Consider the following 6,911-nt stretch of genomic DNA (forward strand, 5'->3'; position numbering starts at 1 on the left):
AAAATGGGGTTTGTGAAGTGTGGGATTTCAGGGATCGCTGAATGAGTACAGAAGGGCCAAGATTAGGAGGAGGTGAGTGAGGCCAAATGAGTCAAGTAGAGGGTCCAATTCCATCTGTGTTTAAAATGTCGTTAAGTTGCTCATCATGGTTTTTTTTTTTTTTTTTGCATTGATTTCTATTTCTTTTTCTATTGGAGATATGATTTATCTTGATTACTGAGTTTTTGGCTTTGGCTCTGCATTCCCCACCACCTGCCCCTGCCTGCCCCCAGTGTACTTGCCTCACCCTTGCCCTGAACCATTCGTAGGAGGTGGTCTTTGTTTTGAACCTACCATTTCTAGAATTCTGGATATCACACTACCAAGTTGCCACCCACTCCACCTTCCCATTGAACTCGATGACCATGGTGAACAAGCAGTTTCCCTGTGTCTATCAGCAGCACAGTGTAAGCAAATGGAACCGAAAACTTGCCACCAATCCACTGATGTTGGAAGGGTTTACTGGGTTCATGCAACAAGGGTGGAAGAGGTCCTTGGGTTCAAAGGATCATAAAATAATAAAGTTGTATGACATTCTTTGTGCTACTCTAATAAAAAAATAAAGAACCTGCCGTATGCGATGTTATCTAAGGTCTTGGAATGATCTTTTGCTTTTGTGCAGACAAGTTTTCAGTAGTCATTATTCTTAACATTTCAAACCCTTGACTTTTTCTGATAGGATAAAATAGATGTAGTCAGATTGGAGAAGAGCATAATGTTTAACAATAGCTTCCTTGAGAGCACCATGGAGGGCTTCCTGGGGGTGCCCAAGCTCAGCACTCCCGTGTCTGAAATGTGGCCAGATTTCAGCCTTCAAAGGTCAGCATCTGAAACTTCTGGAATAGGGAAGAATAGTTGAGCCATGTTCTGCAGCCTGTAGGAACCAGAGGTGGTTCTGTTTGAGTTGAATGCATAATGTGTTTTGGAGGAGTTCATTTTTTCCATAGGTCAAAATTTCCTGGCTTTAACAAAATAAGGAAGCCAGAAAGCTTTTAACTGCAGCTGGGCAAGAAGACAGGGCTAGAGAGAGAATGATTGTGATCAAAAGCAAGAGTTTAAATTCACGTAGGTCTTTGCTTTTACACCTGAAAATAGATCTCCACCTAATTTAGACTTTCATTTCAGTATGACTGGGGCATCATCTTCATTGTGTTCATCAGGAACTAAAATCTTGAGGGTCAGGTTCTAATAAATTCATTTGAGAGCTGCCTTGAACTCATTGTGGGAGAAATCTGGCTATAAATAATAAACCAGTCTTGTAGTCGACACAGGCTTAATTAAAACAACGTTGGCAATCAGGCGTGTTCCTGATTTTCTATTTCCACAGGAGTCAGAGAAAAGGAGTCGTGTAACATCATATTAGGAAATGACTTCCTGTTGTTTTTAGAAAAGCATTACAACATATTAGATACTAGATGATAATAGATATTGCTTTTCTTGATATCATTTCCATGGGAAACACTTGTGTGTTTCCAAGGGCTCTTTTGGGATACATATGGTTTAAATATGGGTTTAATTAATTTTTACTTTCTAAGCTTGAATAATCTATCTTGTAATTGGATAGGAACTCAGCTAAAAAAAAAAACCCTCTGTACTTTATTTAACAAGACTTTCAAATTAGTGTTTTAAAGTTGAGAAAACAATTTGGGTTAAAGGGTTATTAGCTGCCACACAAAGAATCTCATAAATAACCTTGTGTGATCGGAGTGTATCATTAAGATTGTATCAGTTAAGCATCTCTATCAGGTACCACCCCCTCGGAAAAGCAAAGTGAGACTCCTAGAGTTAACATGCATAATAAAAAACTTTCATGTGGTCAGTTGCAAGTGTCCAGAAAGTCACAAAAGTAATTCTACAAAAGTCCCCATTTGTCTTACTTTTCTATGATCAAACTTTCCTTTATTCAACACTGACCCTTACAATGAATAGATAATATGTATGAATTGAATTTATCTTCCTCAATACATTTAAATGCTAATATCATAATAACAATGTTGTATTCCCTTTATTGCCTACCCCTCCTGACCTCCACCTCTTTTTTGGCTGATGTTCAAGTAAGCAGATTCTTGTGATTTAGCCTTGGAAACTGGCCACCATTTTAAATACTATTACCATGGGAAAATGAAGAAACTTTGCAAAGTAATATCTGCATTAAAGAGTTCTATTTGTTATAGAGGATCATGGACCCCATGATAGTTAAGGTTTCTTACTGAGGTATCAAAATGAGCTCAGTGTAAGACCACTTTAACCCAGGGGTGAAAATTTCCCAATACTTCCATATTGGAGTGGTGGTAATGTTAATAAATTCAATTTGTTGATATTGCATAACAAAGCGTGTCAATATTCGAAATATCTGTGTAACTCAATCAATATTTTCCACATGATCAATGATATTATAAAATCAGGCACAAGTCAAAGACTCATGTAAAGTATGAGACATTGATTTTTAATGTTATAGAGTAAAAACTCATTGGTAAGTTTTCAGATTCTATGTTGCAACTAACTTTAAATAAATGATCATTTCTTGTGTTTTTGTGTAGATCAGAGAAGCATATCCAGGGGGACCTGGCTGACTCTGTTTGTAGAGTGTGCGACTCTTGATCTTGGGGTTAGTGAGCACAAGCCCCACGCTGGGCATAGAGATTACTTAAAAAAAAATGCTATCCATGATGATCTGAAATGTCTATCAAAATACTCCTTTTCCCAACTACATCTGTGAGGCCAGATTTTCTCCACGGACTTCATACTTCAGCCAGAACAACACATTGAATGCAGACATAGCTCGGAGAATCCAGCTGTTCTCTATCAAGCCAGATACTTGCAAAACTGTAAAACAATACCACTCTTACTTTTTCGTTGTCATTTGGAAAACATGGTTATTGTTAATAAAAATATGGTTTTTACTTATCACGTATTGAGTGTGTTATCTCTCAATGTATTAATAATATTTAAAAATATCTTAAATTTTAATTTCTAATGTGGTAACAATTGAAAGCTATAACCCACATAAGCTCTTTGGCAACTTCGATCATTCTTAATAGTGTCAAGAGAGCGCTGAAATCAAAAACATTTGAGAACCTCTGTACTAAAGCATCCAGTGTGGTAGCCACTTCCTGATAAACGGATATGGTTAGCATGATTTTGTACGCATATGGAAGTAGGGTGAATTTCTGTAAAATGTCAAGATGAGCAGGATCCCTGCCGAATGTATTATGACAAAGAGCAGGAGAATTGTCTTTACCGCAAGGCAGGACAGTGTGTTTGCCCTTTCTATGTAAGGGCAAACTGCTTTCCATCCTTGCTCCAGATTGCTGTGGATAAGAAGCATTCGCCCAACTAGTAGGCACATATTAAGTGACAAAGTCTACTCATTGCTTCTGTTCAGATACAGCTTTAACATGTTCACTGAGGTTTGGGCTCTCACCTGGTTAAGAGTATGGCAGCTCGCTGTTACCTGCTACTATCCATCTCATGGTTACAGACGTCAGATAGATGAATGAAGGTGGGTATGCTGAGGCTCCATGCTCTGGCATCCTCCAGGTTTTCGATGGTGGTGATAATCTCTGACGCCCTGAAGAAGCTGATCTTACTTCTGATTTACTGTCCTTCAGTTTCAGAGGCTTTCACTTTGTTCTTCCTCCCACAATGGCCCTTGCTCTATAAATAGGGGAACAAGTGGAAGGTTTCATGGTTTCTCAGTCCATGGTTTCACTGGACCCTCTATGAGATAGACTTGGGCCATTTATTGTTTAAATTATAACCATTTATTGTTTTCTTGGATGTCAAAATCTCCTTTTGACCTGAAGATCTTTGAATGAAAAGATGTGTTGTCCCACTGCCTCCCTCCACACCTGTCCCAAATTCAACAGTGATACACGGAGAGGATAATGACAATAAACACTCTCATTCAAAAAGGGGAGTCACATAGCAGCCACTGAAATCCCCCCTGGGAAGATGTTTGCAGATCCTCTTGGAATGAGGAGTATTTCTTTATTAGGCCCCGCTTCTGCTATTTGGGGTGGCTTCCCCAGGGAACACTGTCCTGTATGTCTCTTAGCTCTGCCCTCTGAGATATAGTTTTTTTTCTATCCTACTCACCACTTCTAAAGAGGGCAGTGGAAAATATGTCATTTAAGCAGTTTTTTTCAACCTGATTTAAGAATGTTAAGTCCCAGAGACCCTTTTGTGTTTTGAGCAACCTCATTCACTTTTAGTTCAGGCTGGTGGCACTTGACCCAATGCGACTCCCTTAAAAATACTGTAGCCTTCTTATGAATGTGATTCCAAGATCACTCCAGTCAATAAAAGCCATATTCATAATTATTTTTGCGATGTGCCTCTGGATACTTATTTATTGTTATTTAGGGATTAGGCTTCTTTGGGACAATATCCTTAACATTCGTACAAGTCATTTTGTCTGGGGAAGAGGGGCTACGAGGCATTGTCTTAACTCTTCTCTTTTTTTGAAGATTTTATTTATTTGTTCATGAGGGATACACACGGAGAGGCAGAGACACAGGCAGAGGGAAAGGCAAGCTCCCTGCGGAGAGCCCGATGCAGAACTCGATCCCAGGACCCCGAGATCACAACCTGCGCTAAAGGTAGACACTCAACAACTAAGCCACCCAGGTGCCCCGAGAAACCTGTTTTATTTTGCAACTCAGCAAGTTCTGACATCTCCACAGTCCCTGAACATTATCCTTGCAACCAGGCCAGTTTTTCTTTAGCTCATCTCTTTCTTGCCATACTGTATCATAAGCACCTAGGAGCGGCCAGCTGACACTGTGAGCACTTGGCCCTGGAAATCATCTTGCTCAAATGCAGACAGTTTTTCCCAAATTGCCACAAGTGACAGTTTTACCCACTGTTTTTCTACCACACAACCTGGATTTCCATTTTCCCAGGCTGTTCATGGTGGTTTCCTACTGCTTTTTCTATGTTCTTCCTGTTTTCCAGTCTCCAATGCCAATGTCACATATTGTTGGTTTTTGCGATGACAGCTCTACCCTTTTGTGACAGTTTCTGAATTGGTTATCTCTTGCCACACCGGTGCTGCACGATAAGCAACCATTGAACCCCAATGACACACTTCAGTGAACATTTATTTTTGCTTCCAGCTCTGAGGGTCTGCTGGTTCTGCTGCTCAGAGTCGGGTTCAGCAGGGCTCAAAAATCTAAGGTCAGCTGTGAGTCAGGCAGGTGACTTTATTAGGAGATTTTTGAGGGCAAGTGTGATATTTTGATTTCTAAGAAGAAATATAGATTTGATCTTTGTCTTCCATTCTGACACAGAGCTTTAAAACCCCTTGGAATTCTCTAAGCCACGAGAGGCAGGTGTTTTTTGCTATATTAGTGAGGTGACTTTTGGATCTCACCTAAGCTTGGGGGTTGGTTGCCAGGGAAACCAACTGCATGATTAGAAGGTTGAAAGGGTTCAGGCCCACTCCCTGATCTGGGGAGGGAGAGAGGCTGGAGATTAACTTCAATGACCTAAAGGCAGTGATTTAATCAACTGTGCCTATGTGATGAAGCCTCCACAAAACCCAAAAGGACTGGATGGGAGAGCTTCCTGGTTGGTGAACACATGGAGGTGTGGGGAGACTGGCAAATTCCGAGGGCGTGGAAGCTCTGTGCCCTTTCACTATGCATCTCTTCCATCTGGCTATTCCTGAGTTACAGCCTTTTATCATAAACCTGTAACCCACTGAGTAAAATGTTTCTCTGAGTTCGGTGAGCTGCTTTTATTCTAGTAGATTTATTGAGCCCAAGGAGAGAGTCATTGGAACCTCCTGTCAGAAGCACAGGGGACAACCCGAGCTTGTGATGGGTGTGTGAAGTGGAGGGGGCCAATCCTGTAGGACTGATCCACTAATCTGTGGGATCCGACATCATCTCTAGATCGATAGTGTCAGGACTGAGTTAAGTTGTAGGACGCAGCTGATGCCTGGTGGTGGTGATGAACTACTTCCCCATAGCATTGAAATTGGTGATTAGAATTATCATTGGATCAGAATCTTAGCAAGAAGCATCCCTTATTTATCCTTGTGTGTACTCCTTCCTCCAACATTGTGTCTACACAAAAAGTGAAAGTGCATCTCGGAATATATTTATGAACTTTTCTCCTATGTTGTTCAGAATTCTTATCCTCACTGATTGGCCTGGGGCTTCTTCCTGTTTAGGGGAGAAGGAATATTTGACTTCTGATATCAAAATGAGATATCTCAATTCTTTTGTATCTCTTTTAAAATGATGAATGGCCAGGCTCTCAGAGTTACTGTATAGTAAAAGAAAGGACACCAGCCAGCATGGCCATTGGTCTTGCTTTGCTATGATACTGGTGACATCAAAGGTCAGAGGATTATGATAGGAGGGAAGGAAAGAGAGTGAGGAGGTGAGGAGAGTGGTTAGATGGGTGGGTTTTTATTTGCCCTCAGAGTGGTAGATAGATTGAAGAGAATACCAGTGACCTAGGGGTGCTGTCCTCACTGTCTGAGAGAGGAAAGTGTCTCATGGGCTGCTCCAGCATCAACCTTGAAAGGCCCTATAAGCTTAGGATCACTGTATTGAGAGGCAGAGGAACATCCTTGGCCTTAACTTTTCTGAGCTTTCCATGGTCTACAGAGGTCAAGGATAGGACCAAATGGTGTGGAGGGGGTGCTGGCGATTTGGCTAGAATGAGTTAGTGTGATGGGTGCAAGGTGGCTCTTGTAGTACCTGCAAGACAGGTGGTCCAGGCTGGAGCTGAGTGGATGTAGCATCTGGCCTTCTAGGAGATCAGTTGTGCTAGGAAGGCATGGAGATGAGACAGAATCATGAAAGGAAGATGGTCCTGGCTTCCCAGGAGCAGGTCTGACTCTGTGGACCAAGACGTTG

Source organism: Vulpes lagopus, chromosome 11 (genome assembly GCF_018345385.1).
Source record: "Vulpes lagopus strain Blue_001 chromosome 11, ASM1834538v1, whole genome shotgun sequence".
NCBI lineage: Eukaryota > Metazoa > Chordata > Mammalia > Carnivora > Canidae > Vulpes > Vulpes lagopus.